We start from the raw sequence: 18,067 nt of genomic DNA, 5'->3' as shown, positions 1-18,067 counted from the left end.
CTTTATTCAAGATTATTTTACACTTCCATTCCTGTCAACAAGATATATATATATATAATGGGATATCAACAAGATATATATATATAATGGGATATCAACAAGATATATATATAATGGGATATATATATATATGAAATGGAATATGTATATATGAAATGGAATGTATATGAAGGAATATATAATATATAAAAAACATAATTTATATACAGGAATATATATAATAGAATATACATATATAAAGGAATATATAATGGGATATACATATATAATGGAATATATATAATAGAATATATGTAAAATGAAATATATATATATAAAAATATATAAAATGGGATATATATAATGGAACATATAATGGGTGTGCGTGCGCACGTGTGTGTTTATATTTATTTACTTTTGATTGGCTGGAAAGTGATGCTTGAGTATCTTGAATGCATTTCTGCATCTTCTTTGACCAGCATGAATTAAGGTGAACAGTGATTTGACTAAATAGAATATCCAGCCTCTCCATCTTGGAGCTGATACTTTCCTCTTAGTGAACAGTATTTACTTTCAGTTAATAAAATGCTGAATGGAAATTTCAACCTCATCATCCTGTTGTTCTTACCAGAACACTCATTTTAAATAGGATTTTTAGTGCAAGTAAAAAGTAGACATTTAGAACTAAGTTTTTATTTTAAAAAATACATTGCTATAATCAAGGATGCGTTAGGACAGAATATTAAATGATCCAGGAAGTATTAAAAGAAGATGGAAAGAATATACTGAGTCACTGTATCAAAAGGAATTGGAAGACACAGAAGAATTTAATTAAACAACATATGAGCAAGAGCCTGTGGTGATTAAGGAAGAAGTTCAGGCTGCTTTGAAGGAAATGGCAAAAAATAAGGCCCCAGGAATAGATGGTATACCAGTTGACATATTTCAGCTAACAGATGCTGCCCTGGACGTGCTCACCAAGTTGTGCCAAGAAATCTGGAGAACAACCACTTGGCCAACTGACTGGAAGAGATCTATATTTGTTCCCATTCCAAAGAAGGGTGATCCAGCAGAGTGTGGAAACTATAGAACAATATCATTGATTTCACATGCAAGCAAGATTCTTCTGAATATTATCCAAAAACCACTGGAGCAGCACATCAGCAGAAAACTGCCAGGAGTTGAGGCTGGGTTTAGAAGGTTTTGTGATACTAGTGATATTGTAGCTAATGTTAGATGGATCTTAGCTGAAAGCAGGGAATACCAGAGGAATGTCTATCTGTGTTTCATTGATTATGCAAAGGTGTTTGACTGTGTGGATCACAACAAACTGTGGCTGACTCTGAGAAGAATGGGAATCCCAGAACACTTGATCGTGCTAATGTGAAACCTCTACTTGGACCAAGAGGCAGTCGGCAGAACAGATCAAGGAAACACTGCATGGTTCAAAATCGGGAAGGGCGTATGCCAGGAATGTGTCCTGTCTCCAAACCTTTTCAACCTGTATGCAGAACAGATTATCCAGGAGGCTGGGCTCTAGGAGGAGAAATGTGGTGTCAGGATTGGTGGAAGATGTATCAACAATCCGCGATATGCAGATGACACAACCCTGTTTGCTGAAATTGAGGAGGATCTGAAGCACTTGCTGCAGAGTGTCAAGGACTGCAGCTTTCAATATGGATTGAGGCTTAATATTAAGAGGACAAAGATTCTCACCACTGGACCAATTGGCAGCATCAGGATGGATGGTGAAGATACTGAGATTGTTCACAGCGTTAGTTTGCTTGGCTGCACAGTCAACATTCATTTGGCACGAGCAGCCAGGAAATTAAAAGACATATTGCGATGGGAAAGTCTGCTGTTAGGGACCTCTCCAAGGTACTGAAGAGCAATGGTGTCTCTCTGGTGACTAAGGTGCATCTGATACAGGCCATGGTCTTTGCTATCACTTGTTAAGCATCAGAGAGCTGGACGCTGCTTTTGAGCTGTGGTTCTGGAGTAGAGTATTGAGTGTTCCGTGGACTGCTAAGAAAACAAACAGATTCATCCTGGAGAGGGTTAAATCAGGCTGCTCCTTGGAGGCAAGGATTCTGAAGCTTTGTCAGATATACTTTGGGCATGTTGTAAGGAGGGACTGGTTCTTGGAGAGGGACATCATGCTTGGTAGGGTGGAGGGACAGCACAGGAGGGGAAGACCCTCTATGAGGTAGATTGATTCGGTGACTGGGGTAATCGGAATGGGTGTGTCAGAGACAGTGTGACTGGCACAGGACAGAGCAGAGTTCAGGGCGGTTGTATGTAGTGTCACTATCAGTCACAAGTGACTCGATGGCACATAACAACAACGACAACATTAAAAGACCATTTTTACTGCTCTTCCTCCAAGAACCAAACCAGAGTCCTCTATGTATCTTGGTGCTTGCACATCAGTGAACAAGCCTGAGCAAATCTTGCGGGTCAGTCTATTTTGACTTATGCAATGCCCTCACAGAATTTGAAATAAATTCTATGAATTACCAGTGAAAACCCAGTGTTTAGCTACAGGGGCTAGGTTAGTTAATACCTTCACTTCTTGTCACGTCCTGACACTGCTGATGCCAATTGCATTTATTATTGAGCTTGAATTTCTATTTTAAAGTAGAGTTAAGAAGGAAGTGAAGTTTATCTCCCCCATTATTCTCTCTAGGTTCCTACCTCTAAAGTAGATAAGAAAATTGTATGAAGGAGGAATGTGTGTATGTATGTATTTTATGTAATGTATGTATGTATTCTATGTGTGTATGTATTTTGTGTAATGTATGTATGTGTGTATGTATGTATTAAAGGAGAAACAGTGTCTTTGTAGAATTACTATTTGTTACCTGTTTAAACCCAGCGGACATTTGAGTTTACAACCGTTGTTCTAGATAAATGGAAGCAGTAAGTGCATGGGGAATTGTAATACATTGGGTATCTGTTTGTGGAGGTCTTTGCTGCGATGGAATGTTTAAGGGAGTAAGGCTCAGGTTAGGAAATAGACTCGGGATCTTCAGAGAGGCCAGCTAAGGAATTTATTCCTTCCTTAGAATCTAGAATAAAGTTAGGAAAAAACATTTTGTTGTTGTTGTGTGTAGTATTCGGGATCAAGCCGTAGCAGACCCTCTGTGGGTTTTCAGCGGCTATTCATCACATGGGAGGAGAGACTATTTTTCAAACATTGTTACTCATCGACTTTTCAGGAATAGTAAAATCCCTACAATTTTAGTAAACAGCATTTCTTTAATAGCCACTTACGCCTCAGTGTCATTTTTAATATGAAAATATTTATTGAGTATGAGGCATTAGTTATCAATTATATGATAAGTGGCCTAACTTTGTCCTAGTCAGCCTTCAGACGTCAGCTGAAATGCACATCTTCAGAGCAGCCTCCTTGATGTCTGTACTCGTTTGCTTTTCTGTGGTGCACTCATCACGCATTTAGCATCAAACCTGGAAGCTGGTGGGAACGTCTGTTTGGTGAACATGTGCGTGCTGAGTGGGCAGAACATGTTCAACACTGATCCCTACAAAATAAGCTTGGATATTGTGGCAGAGGGAGTGGTCAGCAGGGCTTGTTTGAGGTTTGGAAGAAGTTGAAGATAGAATAAATTTTAGAAAAAGCTGAGAGAAGTGTGGATGGAGGCTTGAGCGCTGCCCTTTACAGACTGGGAGAAGAGGAATCTAAAAGCAGTGAAGAAAATGGAAATCAGGTCTTTCGGATTCAGTGTGTCAGAAGTGGAAAGGGCTCAGCATCCATTGTTGTTATGAACGGTCGCGTTGGAACCAGGCCGTAGCTGGCCCTCCAGTGGGGTTCCAGAGTCAATTGCTTGGGAAAAGATTGCCCATCCTTCTCCCATGGAGCAGCTAGTGGATTTGAACTGCTTGCCTTTGGATTCTTACCACTAAGCCAGTAGGCTTCCCTGAATATCCACTAGGACTGCAAAATACAGCTTCTCATGGTATCTTTTCTAACATATTTATTTTTTATTTAATATCTTATTGGACTTATTTGAAAAATTAACTTGATTTAATGTTAATCTGCATACATTTGAGTTAAGAAATATTTGTAATTTTACATACTTGAGGAGTTATAAAAACATAAAACTAACATTTGCTTTAGTTAAAGGCAGCACAGTTGATTGTGAGGCCAAATCCATAGTGTGTGATGTCGGAAAGGAGGTGGGAATGACTGGTCTGTCAGTGGTCAGCCTTCTTCTTTCTTCTCTGAAGCTGCTCTTTGCCTGTGAGTGGTCATACTAACGCTAATGAAAAAGTACCTGCTAATGCGGACCTAATACATCCAATCAATTCAGAAAGAAATTGTTTTAAAAAGTTTAAGAGGCTTATAATATTTGACACGTGTATGTTTTTATAGTGAATAATTTATTGTTACTCAGAACTGAAGTTTAATGCTGCCTCATAAATTTTACAACCACTTCAACTTGTCCTTTGAAAAACCTCTTTAATCTTAAAAGATTTTTCCCCCTTAGTGCTTCTTTTTTGATCACTTTATAAAATCCTGCTTTACTTAGACCTTTTTGTATGTGAAGTATTTCTAATGGCATTTTAGATTATGCTGTTTGTGTCCTAGCCTTTTTATATTATTAAAGATGCACAGTCTTTTTGAAGCCTTTTTGTTAGGACTCCCTATTCAGTAGAGACGGCACCTCGCCTCTCCTTTCTTCTTCGGGTAGGATATGCTGTAGAGCCACGTCCCAGCACGTTAGAAATCCTAGCAAGCTGGATTCTAGCCGCCGTATTTTGTTTTCTTTTCCCTACCACGTCTACACTGCACACTGATAAACTTAGCCTTTCATGTCAAACAACTTCTCCATGGAGAGAGTTCCATCCTGGTTCTATTTGTTGCTTTCATTTTTAATATTTCTTGGTGTAGGGTCATATTATTAGCCTGGTTTTCATTTAGTAAAATCATGATTGCAAATTGCAATGCCATTTCATTAGAGATATGTTCTAATATCTTTCTACGTCAAGTATGTATTTTTCATGATACTGAAATGTTATAGTTTAGCATGGTTTTGTTACTAAGGAGACCATGGGCTTCTATCTCACCTCTGTTTAACTTGATCCTGATCCAGATTTCATACACATTATCTTTCTGGTCATCCTGCAGACGCTTACCCTAGACCTTATCATCTTTGTGGTGGACAACCTTTACGGTGGCTCCACGTTCCCTCCTCAGTGTTCTGTAACACACACGTCTCTACCTGCTGAGTGTAGGCAGGACCTGTGACTTGTTTCTAACCAGCAGAATATGACGGTAGTGATGGGATGTCACTCCTGTGATTACGTTACATTCTGTAAGCTCCTCCTTTCTAGCAGAATCGGTCTAGAATCTTGAGCTCTTTCCCTCACTGGCTTTGAAAAAGTAAGTTGCCATGAATCCTATAACTGTTAGAAACTACTGACGGCCAGGCCAATGAAAAGGTTTTTCTCTTGCTGAACTTCCAGGTAAGAGCTAATCACTGCTTATTCTGTCATTGTTTGAGACCCTGTGCAGACAACTCACTTCAGCTGTGCCCAGCCTTATGACTCACCAGAGACGATGGAATAAGATATTCGTGTTGTTTGTTTCTGTTGTTGTTAGGTGCCTCTGAGTCGACTATGACTCAATGGCCCTCTGAACGAGAGATTGCAGCTTGGTGCTGTCCTGCACCATCTCCACAATCTCCACCAAACTTCAGCCCGTTGCTTCAGTTACTGTGTCAGTCCATCTCGTTGAGTGTCTTCCTCTCTTTCACTAACACTCTGCTTTTTCAAGCATGCTGTCTTTTTCCAAGGACTGGCCTTTCTTAGCAGCATGCCTGAAGTATGTGAGATGAAGTTTCACCAACCTTGCCTCTGAGGAGCACCCTCGTTGTTCTTCTCCAAGATTTGTTTGCTTCTGGAAGTATATGAGCTGTTCACTACTCTTCACCAGCATCACAGTTCAAAGGCAGCACTTCTTCTTAGTCTTTCTTATTGTTTGTCGATCCGCCACATGCTGATGAAACTAGTGAAAATACTGTGGCTTGCATCAGACTTAGCTTAGTCTTTAAATTGGTACCTTGCTCTTTAGCACTTTGACAGCATATTTGCTCAATGCAACATGTCCTGATATCCTGACTACTGCGTTGATTATGGATCCAAGTGAAATGAAAACCTTGACAACTTGGAAACTCTATGAGCTTTGATAAATTTCAATAGTTATAGAAAGGTTTCAGGCCTTTTATTCATAGAGTCACTATGAGTCATGCTCAACTCGACAGCATTCAACAACCGCATCATGATGTTGTGAGAATTTTTGTTTTCTTGATGTTGAGGGGTAATCCATACTGAAGGCAGTAGTAGTCTTAGATTTTCTTCAGTACGTGCTTCAGGCTTCTTCACTTTATACAAGTAGGGTTGTCATCTGCATAATATAACTTGTTAATGAGTCTTACTCTAATCCTGATGCCAAATAATTTTCCCAGCATACAGATTAAATAGTCATAAAAGATACAGCCTGACATACAGCTTTCCTGAGTTTAAACTATGTAGTGATTCTTTGTTCTGTTTGATCAATTGCTTCTGGGTCTATATGTGGGTTCCATATAAGCATAATTAAGTGTTCTAGAATTCTCATACTTCTCAGTTTTATCCATACTTTATTATGGTCCACAGGGTCAAATGTCTTTGTATAGTCAGTAAAACACACAAAAAAATCTTCCTGGTATGCTTTCCCTTCAGCCAAGATCCATCTGACCTCAATACGTAATCCCTTGTTCCCTAGCTGCTTCTGAACCCAGTGTGAATTTCTGACTGTTCCTTACCAATATACTATTCTAGCCATTTTTCACTAATTTTCAGAAAGAGTTTACTTGTTTGTGATATGAATGATACTGTTTGATAATTTCTACATTCTGTTCCATCACCTTTTTTTTTTTTTAAATGAACACAGTTTCTCTTTCAGTCACTTGCTCAGGTAGCAGTCTTCCACATTTCTTGGCATAGAGAAGTGTGTCTAGCCAGTAGTGTTTCCTGAAATACCTAACTTGGTATCCTAGCACTTCTTGGGACCTTATTTATTTTTTTTTTTACCCATTCTTTAGTGCAGCTTGTACTTCATTTAGTACCATTGTTTCTTGACAGGTAACCAGTTCTTTTTGGTAGAATGACTATCTATTCATTCCATCTTCTTTTGATGCTTCATACATAGTTCAGTATTTTGTCTTTAGAATCCTTTAATATTGCAACTCAAAGCTTGATTTGTTCTGTTTTTTCAGCTTGAGAAATGCTGCGCATGTTCTTCTCTTTTGGTTTTCTAACTCTGGGTCTTTATACATTTTCTTATAATACTTTGATTTGTCTTCTCAAGCTGCCCTTTGAAATCATTTATCTCTCATCTGCTAGTTTGCTGCACTGTGGTGGCTTACGTGTTGTTACGGGGTTGGAAGCAATGCCACCAATATTTCAGCTACTAGCATGGTCACCCATGGTGGACACCTTTCAATCAAGATTCCAAACTGAGATAGACTGAGGAGCAGAATTGACCCTCCCCTTCTGAAATCCCAAGCCCTCAAAAACCTTATGAATAGCATCAGAACTTTTCCCATTAGTGTACAAGAAGAGTAGCTCCTCAGGTTGGAGGGCATTCAGACTTTGATGGGGGAAGTGGAGTGAACCTTAACTAGGTGGATGGAGTGAAGCTGTCACTCAAGTAAGGACCTTCATTTTCTGATGGGGAAGTACTCAAAAAGGAGAAATAGCTGGGAAGATCCATTAACAGCTAGTATAAGGAATGTATGAAGTGTGACTTTAGAGAAATTACAACTCGTTGAAATGAAATGGAATACTTAAAAATCCGTATCCTAGGCATTAGTGAACTAAGTGGACATATGATCTACTGTTAGTAGTAATGCTGTTGTTAGTGATAAGATACTATCCTTAGACATACAAGGAAGACCTATTAATATACATGTTATTCAAATACATATGTACAAACATATATATATATATATTTATTCAGCTACTAAAGCTAAGATAAAAGACTTGAGGATTTTGACCAACTTTTGAGTCTGAAATGGACTGAACGTGCCATCCAGGTGCACTAATAATAATTGCTGATTACAATGCAAAAGTTTTTATGCAAGGATTTATTTATTTCAAATACTTTTAAAAATACATAAATGGTGACTACACGTGGACCTCCTCTGGTGGAATATGCAGAAGAGAAGTTAAATTGATCACATCTGTGCAAAGAGCGGGTGGAAAAGTTCTTTTCTAATGATTGGTCTTTCCGGGTCATGTGTTCAAGTAAGTGAGCCAGAGTTTCACCAGCTTCAGTTTTAAAGAACATCCTGCTTCTATTTCTTTGAAGACTTGTTCGTTCGCCCAGCAGTCCATGGTACACACTCTGTATTCTTTGCCAGCATCACATTTTGAATACAGCAGCTCTTTTATCTTCAGTTTTTATTGTCCAGGTGCAGGTTCGTCATCAAAGTGTTATCTTTGCTTTTGAAAACTTTAAAGACATTTATTGTAGGAGATTGTCAGTGTTGTTCAGTGTTAGGTTGTGTGGTGTTTGGCTGCTTGGATGCTGCTTCAGTGAACACTGATTGGTGATCCAAGTAGAATGAAATACTTGACAACTCTGATTTTATGTCTTCATTTATCAAGAGATAGTTGATATATATATTCCATAGTGTGGCTATACTATAATTAACCTTATCTCTGTTGTTTTGGAATCTTTATTGTTACTAAAAGTAGTTAACCTCCAGGTATGTTTATCTTTATGCAACTAAATGTATTTTGGGCTATTGTTGATTTCTTGATTCCTACTTTTTTCAAAAGCTAGGTACATGAACATTTTAAGAAATGAACTGTTGGTGGAATTATTAGTTGGTCCAGCACTTTGTGCAATACTGAAAAGGCACTTTATGGATTAATTTGGAAAGGTTTGTAATATATGTGCAGTTAATAAATGTTCCAGCATAGTATAGTAAGTTTCTATTGTGTGTATATGTATGTCATAAAGAGGACATATGAATACTTAAGTATATATGAAATATTTCTGAGTGATTTATAAGAATCTGTTAAAAGTGGTTTCCTTTGGGGAATGGGGTTAGTTTGGAAGAGAAAATGGAAAAAAAAGTATCTTCCCCCCCCCGTTTTTTTTTGTTGGTAAAGTATGTACCGTTGTGGTGGTGGTGGTGTTCCATTGAGTCGAAACTGACCCATAGCTGACCCTCTGGCGGGTTTTCAGAGGCAATTAATTGCATGGGAGGACATTGTCCATCCTTCTCCCATGGAGCTGCTGGTGGATTTGAACTACGTGCCTTTAGGACTGCAGTGTAATGTCTTGCCACTAGGCCTCTAGAGCTCCCAGTAGTATGTGCTACTTTTAAAAATCATGTATGTATATTTTAATAGCTATTATCCCATTGCCCTCAACACATCATCCTGTTAAACTCTATTCCTACAGCTTGTCAACATAGGCAATGCAAGTGAATAAATGAAATTATGTGACAACTATGTATAGTTTTTAGCATATGAATGCTATTTTCCCAGTAAACATTTTAAATATTTGTGGATTCCACTTGTATTTGTAGGAACTCGGGTGGTTTAGTGGTAAAGAGTGGCGCTGCCAACCCAAAGGCCTGTGGTTTGAATCTACCAGCTGCTGCAGGGGAGAGAGATGGGCAGTTTTCTGTGAGAGTTGGTTCTGACTCGATCGTACACAACAACAACAACTTGGTTTTTTGTCATTTGTTAAAAATACAAACCAAATGAATGCAAATTGTCATTTATGCCAATTTATGAAGCACCTAAGTATCAAGTGTCTAAGTAGGTACTATTCTAGGAACTTTTAGAGGTTATCTCACTTGATCCTTGACAGTCTATGCACTGGGCAGTATTCTCTTTCTATAGATGAAATGGCATCTTCAGAAGGTTAAGCTTCTCTCCAGTAATCTAGTATTGGAATTCAGGTCTTTATGATTGCAGACCTCATTTTCTTTTTAGTATATCATGTAGACCATGACTACTTTGTGCAGCAAATATGGAAATGTCATTTTTATCTCCCCCTCCCACTTGTGCTGCCTCAGCAGTCCAGGGCAGATACGCTTTTGTTCTTGGTTATTTCCAAGTTGAGCTGAAATGAGGCACTTTGCCTTTGTTCTGACACTTGGCAACCATGTGTCCTCAGGCAAGTTACTTCATTTTTCCAAACCTCAGTTTCATCATTTGTAAAGTGGAAATAGAAGTTGTACTAACCTCAGAGTTGTGAAGATGAAGTGAAATAATAGATGTAAAATCTCTGATCCAGGCTCTGTTAAGTGTTAGCTGCTGCCACCATAATCATGATAAGGTGATTTTTGTTGCATTTCATCCAGGGCCACTCTTGCTTCTCTAATTATCTAATTCTCCCAAAGGCCATTATCCGTAAACCTATTGGTCATTAACTATTTTCAGTGACTAAAACTCATTTTGTGTTACTGAGAAAATACATTTTGACTAGGCTGACAGATTTCAGTGGTAATTATGAATTCTGAACAGATGAAGAGTTGAAATATTTCAAAAGAGAGAGAAACTAGATAATATGAGCAAGTCCCTTTTTCTACTAGAATAGAAGAAACACAGAGTGACTGGCCTCATTTTTTTTTTTTTCTTTACATTTGCCACAGCGTATGTTTGAAGCTGCCTAAGTAGTATTTAAACTTTAGTTCATGCCTTGTCTATGTATTCTTTTCATGCTTTATCCAAAAGCCAGAACATAAAGGTAATTGTTGGTATTCTTCTATTACAATTCTGTCAAAAATGTTTTGAAGCTGCTGTTGAACGTCTTGTAATTATCTTTATGACTTTTCAGTGAAGTCTGATGTGGTCTGGACAGTTAGGTTCCAGGTCAAGGAAAGATGAAAAAGAATGGTCTAACAGCATTTATTATTTTTATTTTATATTTTGAAAATTAAGTTAGGAGAGGGTAAAGTTGCAGCAACTCTTAACCTTGAAACATTTAATTTGACATCAGAAGAAACACGTTGCTTCTGCTTATTTTAGTATCTGATGAAAATGAAGACATTAATTAATATTTCCTGAGCTCCTCTTTTATAAAAAGCCATCATCCAGCTCGTTTAAAAATTCCAAGATTTGGCAAGTAGAATTATTATTAATTGTGCTTTAAATTTACCATTTCATATTTAGCCCAACTTTAAGTTAGAGCTACCTTATGTTTTGGGGTTTTGCGTTTTTTTTTTTTAATAATAAATCTATTCATAACCTATAAGAAAAGACTTCAAGAATAATTATACTATTTTAAATTATTAGAGAGGACTATAATTTTTGCATCTTTCCTTTAATGAGATTTTTCCATGGGTTATTTGATGCCAGATTTTAGTTGGGAAAGAAGAGCTTAATTATAATCCTGCCCTGATGGAAAATATGATTTGTTTTTACAGTGATCCTTCCTTTATGATGTGGTTTTCCAGGAATGCATTGTGGCAAAAAGCTGGAACTCTCGACGTCCTTGAAAAATGTCTCCCAAACGAGTTTGTTTCAGTTGTTTGTGCAGTTTGTGAAAATAGCCAGCAGGTGGTGATCAAGCATAATCAAAATGTAACTGAGAGGCGCTTGTTCAATGTGAAGGAACATTTTTGACGTTTAAACTACTGTTTCAGTGTTTTTTAGTCTGTGTTTTGTTTTTTTTTTTAAATACCCCCAACCCCAAACTTAATATTAGAAAACATAACAATAAAATATTTTTCCTTTCTTAAACTCTTTTGATATCAAAATGATACTGTGAAAAGCTGACTTGTTTTTTCTTTTTGGTAGATAGGTTTTAGGAACGCCAATTAATACCTTTCCTACCTAGGAACTCTCCTTGCCTATTGGTGCAATGCAGTAAATAAAAAAAAAAAGTATCACTTACAGTAAGATGTCCTTAAATATTATTCACATAAAAGCATATTATTTAAAGACATCCCTATTGTTTGGGCAAAGACATACTCTAGAACAGCATTTGCCAGTAGAACTTTCTTGCCAGCGGTGAATATGCGTCTTCGGTAGCCAGTGTGATAGCCACTAGTCAGAGAGCTGGCCAGTGACTAAGGATGATAGAAGCAGAATTGATGTCTATGAGTTGTGGTGATGGAGAAAAGCATTGAATATATACCATGGGCCGCCAAGAGAACAAAGCTTTGTCCTAGACAGGTTGAAACCATGGTACTCCTTGGAAGCAAGGATTTTGCAACTCTGTCTTACATACTTTGGGTATGTGGTTGGGAAGAACCAGTCCTTGCAGAAGGACATCATGCTTGGAAGGGTGGAGGCATAGTGCAGGAGAGGAAGACCCTGGATTAGATGGATTGATACAGTGACTGGTGTAATGGGGGTCGCTGTGACAGAGACAGTGAGATTGACTCAAGATAGAGCAGGGTTCAGAGCTATTACACGTTGGGTCACTGTGAGTTTCACACGACTTAATGGCACATAATAGCACAGCAGTCACATGTAAGCGATCTCTGGTGGCTTAGTGTTAAGAAGCTGTGTTGTAGTCCCAGAGATTTGCCATTCAAATCCACCAGCTGCACTGTGGAAGAAGGCTAGGCAGTCTCCTCCCATGTGATTTACTGCTCCCTGGAGGGCCAGCTCTGAGTGAGTCTGTTCTGACTTGGTGACAAATAATAACAACAGTCACATATAATTGGTAAGAAATTGAATGTGGCTAGTGTGACTGTCACAGAGTGTCACAAACTTAGTCACACTAGCCCCATTCTAACTTGTACTGTTTCTCTCTGTGGGTGTTTATAGTAAAAGCTTGGGTATTGCAGTCTGTTGAGTGTTGGGCTGTTAACCCAAAGGCAGTGCCTGCATGGCAGTTTGATCTCACCTGGCTCTGGGGGAGGAAAGGGAGCAACCTCTTCCCTTGAGATTTACATCCTCCCCTGCTGGAGGGTCAGCTGCGAGCCAGAGTGGACTCTGCCAGTGAGAAAGAGTAGATATTTATATAGTGGCAGCTGCATTAGTTCAGGTCTATACACAGGCCTGGTTTTGAACCTTTGTAAAACAACGTAGTGGGCTGTGAGCCACTTGCTTAATTCTCCCTGTAAGTGGGGAACTGGGATGGAGATGGGAGTCGAGGTGGAGTGCTGCTGTGTCGATGACTGATTACCGCCTGGGAGACCCATCTCCTGTGCCAACTTGCAGTCTCTCAGTGTCTTCTCTCTTTGATCAGGGTCACCAGTGGTCACCATCAAGTTTCTGATCCGTCTCTTGTTGCAGGGGAATAACAGTGGAGCTCTCCCCATCAAGAAAGGAAGCATTAATGGTTTCCGACCATTTTGGAGTCTCAGTGATAGAGCGGTTAGGCGCTCATTATTTTGTTTTGGTCAAACAAAAAGTAGTAGGTGTGATTCCGTCAGTATTTTTGACATGCTGCCTGAGCAGTCAGGTAGAAGCTTAACCATGAGCTCTGGAGACAGCACAGCTGTGAAAATGACGGGGGAAAGCTGCTCTTTTTAAATTTTGATAAGGGATTATTGAAATGAATTTATTTAGAAGATTGTATTATAATAAGTGTGAAATGCTTTTTTAAGATAATAAAATATAATTTCACACAGTCTACAACCACATTAATTCCCCAACAATTAATGAGCTAATTATAGTTTTTAGGTTTTAGGCAAAATGGTGTTGAAAAGAATGATCCTGCAGATGTTTTTGTGGGCTTACTTTTCTTTTTTCTACCAGGAAGTCAGATTTTTTACAAAGAGACTCATGGTAGAGTTTTCCCTTAATGAGCGAGTCTTTGTGTTAGTATCTTTTGTTAGTGTGCTTATATTATAAGCAAATTTCTTTTACTCAATCTTCTTGTCTTTCTAATGAGCAGTGACAAATGGTAATCTTTAAGTATTTGATTATAAGAAAATTAAAATACTATTTTATAGTTAATTCAGCTATATTTATAAACATTGCTGGTTTAAGTGTGTGACTTTTAGGGAAGGTTTTCATTTTTTTATGTCAAATGCTTTGAAAGTAGGCAGTAGGGAAAATATAAACAATATGTTCTTGGATCTCTAGCTATTTTTTAAATTCTATCTCACCAGCCATTTTTAAAAATTTAATTAGTTTTTATTACTAATAAAATTATCTTTTAAAAATTCAGATATATTATGAATAAAAGTTATTTATATTTTTTTTTAACTTTGTTAATACTTTGCTGCTTTACTGCCAACTCAGAGGCACAGAGTTGAAATCCACCAGCTGCTCCCCAAAGCGGTCGGCAGTCTTCTGTTGTAGTCTTCTCTTACAGTCTCTGAACACCTCCTGGAGAGTCAGCCAGGAGTTGGTTCTGACTCAACAGCGCATAACAACAAATATGGTTTTGACTCATCTATGTTAGTGAGTGTAATTTCGTTATGAGTTGGGGTTTTGTTGTTGCTTTTAAATTCTTAAATCAACTAGGTATATTTAGCAGTTTAGCGAACAGTTATTGAAAAGTCATACTTTCCTACCCCATTCTCACACTCTGCTATGCTCAAGCTCATTGGTGCAGTCATTGTGTCAGCCCGTCTCCTTGGATGGACTGGAGCGTGAAACTTCATCTCACATGCTTGGGGCATATTCTCAAGAAATGCTGGTCCTCAGGGAGGAAAAAAAAAGCCATTACATGGGAAAAGTAGAGGGTCCCTGAAACTGAGGACAGCTGTCTGTGAGCGGGATTGACAAGACAAAATACGCAGAGCGCAAGTGTAAAGCTTAATCCGTTTTCACAAAATGAATACATCTTTATAACCACCTTCCAGCTGAAGCTGGAGAGTGTTGCCAGCTTTCCAGAAACCTCTCTCCATTTCGTCACTGCCGTGTCCCCCTTTCTAACATGTTATCACAGATGAGTTTGAACTGTATGTGAACTGTACGGAATGCTCACTTAGGTCTTGCTGCCTTTGCTCAGCATTATACTATGAGGTATATATTGTGCTATATTCTACAGAGAATTACTTATTCTCTTATTTATTACTGTGTTTATATCACAAATTATGTGTTAATTCTATTGTTGAACATTTGGGTTATTTCTAGTTTTTGTCTTTTACATATAATTCCACTATGGACATTCTTTTACATGCCTTTTATGGCACCTCAGCTACAGTACCAGATAGTGTACCTTCTGTGGGATGGTGACATTCACTCATTACAGTGGGACGGTGACTCTGATGTGTAAGTACAGTAGATATTGTCAAGTACAGTAGATAGGTGTAAGTACAGTAGATACCTTTCTGTGGGATGGTGATGTTCACTCATTTTAGTGGGATGGTGACTGATGTGTAAGTACAGTAGATACTGTCAAAGAGTTTTCCAAAGTGGGGATATCAAACTGCATTTCCATCAGGAGAGTATGACGTTCCTGTGGAACCTGAGTCCTTAAACGGACATCTTAACCACTCAGTAATGTGGAGCAGTCCCTAACTGCACATTTTCCCAGTGCAGTGTGTCTCCTTATTTCCGGACTGCTGGTACCAACGGTGTTAATTGTGGATCCAAGCGAGATGAAGTTGTTGACAGTTTCAGTCTTTTCTCCATCCATCATGATGTTACCTATCAGTCCTGGTAAGAATCTTTGTTTTCTTGACATTGAGATGCAATCAGGTCCTCTTCACTTTCAGCAAGCAAGGTTGTGTCATCTGCATAACTCAGGTTATTGAAGAGTCTCCTCCCAATTCTGATGCCACACTCCTCTTCATGGAGTCCAGCTTCCCAAATAATTGATCTCAAGAGTAGACCATTTAATGATCTGATTCAGAATTGCCCATCCTATTCTGTTTCAGCTCACTGGTGCCTAGGATATTGATCTTTGTGCTTTCTACTTCATTATTGACAACTTTAAATTTCCCTAGATTCATACTTCATATATTCAACATTCCAGTTATTTCTAGGTGTTTGCCGTTTTCCTTATTTTCCGTCGTGACGTATCAACAATGAAGGTTGTTTGTGGTGTGAAAATTTTACTCCATGTCTCTAGATAGACTCTGAGGAGGCATCTCTTCATCCCAGCTCAGTGGGATCTATCAACAACAGCAATATGAAGATGAATGGACATTATAAACCATGATGTGATGAAAAAGCTGATGGAGCTGCCGCGCCTTGTTTTATTGTCATAGAACTTGAAGACTTGAGCACTGCTGATGGGAATGTGAAACTATACAGTTGTTTTGGAAAACATTTTTATAAAATTTAATTTGCCTACTGACTGAATAAATCTAATCCTAGGTATTTAGTTCAGAGGAATGGAAACATTTATCACAAAGACTTGAACTTGGCAGTTCATAGTGTGAGTGGGACCTCTGACCTGGAGACAGGTTACCTCTTCTGACACATGACTCTTCAGTGGTACAGGAGAGACTAGAGGACGACAGTAAAGTACTCTTTTAAAAAAGCTGCAGGATAACAGGCACACAGTGATGACTGTTCTTCTGCAATTCTTAAATCAACTAGGTATATTTAGCAGTTTTCAAATGAAGGGTAAGTGGTTTTTCCCCAAGAGAGGTTCTTTACGACTCTCTGCTCTTCTGTGAGCTGTTGGCTTTCTCCTTTGTTTATTTTTTCTCTATGGTTTGCTTTTTGAGTCGTATTCTCGGATTGCCTCCTGTCTGTAGGTATTTGGAGACCCAGTGGCCTGTTTTCCTTTTGAATTCCCAGTGGCCTAGTCTGTAGATTGATGTGCTGTCAACCCAAAGACTGAGCTGCTTTCGTAGTTTGAATCCACTGGTGGCCCTGTGGGAGAACAACAGTGTCTCTGCGATTTACAGCCCAGGAAACCCAGTGGATGCCGCCTATTACTTGACTCCATGGCCGTGAGGATTTTTAATTTTTTTTTTATATCCAACTATTGTAATTCCTTTAAAAATGTTGGGACTTCTGATGTACCTAATTATAATCCATACTGTTTAGCACAAGCCAGATCCACAAGTGTGTAGAGGCAAGTCTTCTCGATTTTGGTCTGAGAGTTAGAGGATAGTTGTATAACCCTTTTGCTTCTTACAGACCTGACTGCACTATCAGTCAGCAAATCAAAAGATGAATTGCACTAGGGAAATCTGCTCTCAAGACCTCTCCAAACTCCTAAAGAGCAGTGATATCATTCTCGAGACTAAGGTGTACCTAATTCAGGCTATGCGTCATAGAGTTGGACAGTGACTGAGGATGACAGAAGAAAAATCAAAGCCTTTAAGTTGTGGTGCCAGAGAAGAGTCTTGAACGTACCATGGACTGCCAGGAGAACAGACAGGTCTGTCCTGGAGAGGGTGAAACCAAGGTTCTCCCTGGTAGCAAGGATTTTGAAGCTCCATCTCGCATTCTTTGGGCATGTGTCCAGGTGGGAGCAGTCCTTGGAGAGGGACATCATGCTTGGAAGGGTAGATGGACAGTGCAGGGGAGAAAAACCCAGGAAGAGGTGAACTGACACAGTGACTGAGATAATGGGGATAGGTGTGTTGGAGACGTTGGAACTGGCTCAGCATAAAGAAGGGTTCAGATTTTTTTGTACATAGGGTTTCTATGAGTCATAGGCAACTTGATATAAAACAACAACCACAACACCTTACTATAAATATACTTTTTATATATATATATAATTTATATTATTTATTAAATTTAAATTCTGTATAATATATATTTAGATAATATATAAATAATCATCACTGTTATATTTTTGTAGACTTTCTGAGAGTACCTTTGAGACACTGAACAAAATCTTTTGAGTTCTTGTTATGTGCATCCTGAGATTGTGTTGACTGGGGGCTTCACATTTCGTGTTTTTGCTAATTCCAGACCCCACTTTAGCAGACTGTTATATTTATTGCTTTGTAACAAACCATCTTTGCAATGGAAGTGACAGTGATTTATCTTTCTTGCTTTGGGCTGACTGGATCCAGCTCGTTTGGTCTGATATTTTGGCTGGGCCTCTTCTTATTTGAGATCATGCCTGGAACAGCAGAGCTTGCTCTGTCATGACCGCTGTGGGCCAGTTGCTGTGGGATGACTGGTAGGTCAGCCCTATTAGCTTGGTCCTCACTGTCTTTGCATTCAGTTGTTGTATTTC

At 38.7% G+C, this 18,067-nt stretch overlaps 1 protein-coding gene across 1 annotated transcript in view; it reads left to right on the top strand.

Moving 5' to 3' along the window:
* Positions 1–18,067, top strand: part of CEP112 (centrosomal protein 112kDa) — a 489,757-nt gene that overhangs the window by 7,213 nt on the left and 464,477 nt on the right. The window lies entirely within an intron of this gene.

This window comes from Elephantulus edwardii, unplaced genomic scaffold, assembly GCF_000299155.1.
Source record: "Elephantulus edwardii isolate Elephantulus edwardi_28Jun2011 unplaced genomic scaffold, EleEdw1.0 scaffold00048, whole genome shotgun sequence".
Taxonomy (NCBI): Eukaryota; Metazoa; Chordata; class Mammalia; order Macroscelidea; family Macroscelididae; genus Elephantulus; species Elephantulus edwardii.
Note: the sequence above shows the minus strand (reverse complement) of the source record. Positions and strands in the feature narration are given on the sequence as shown.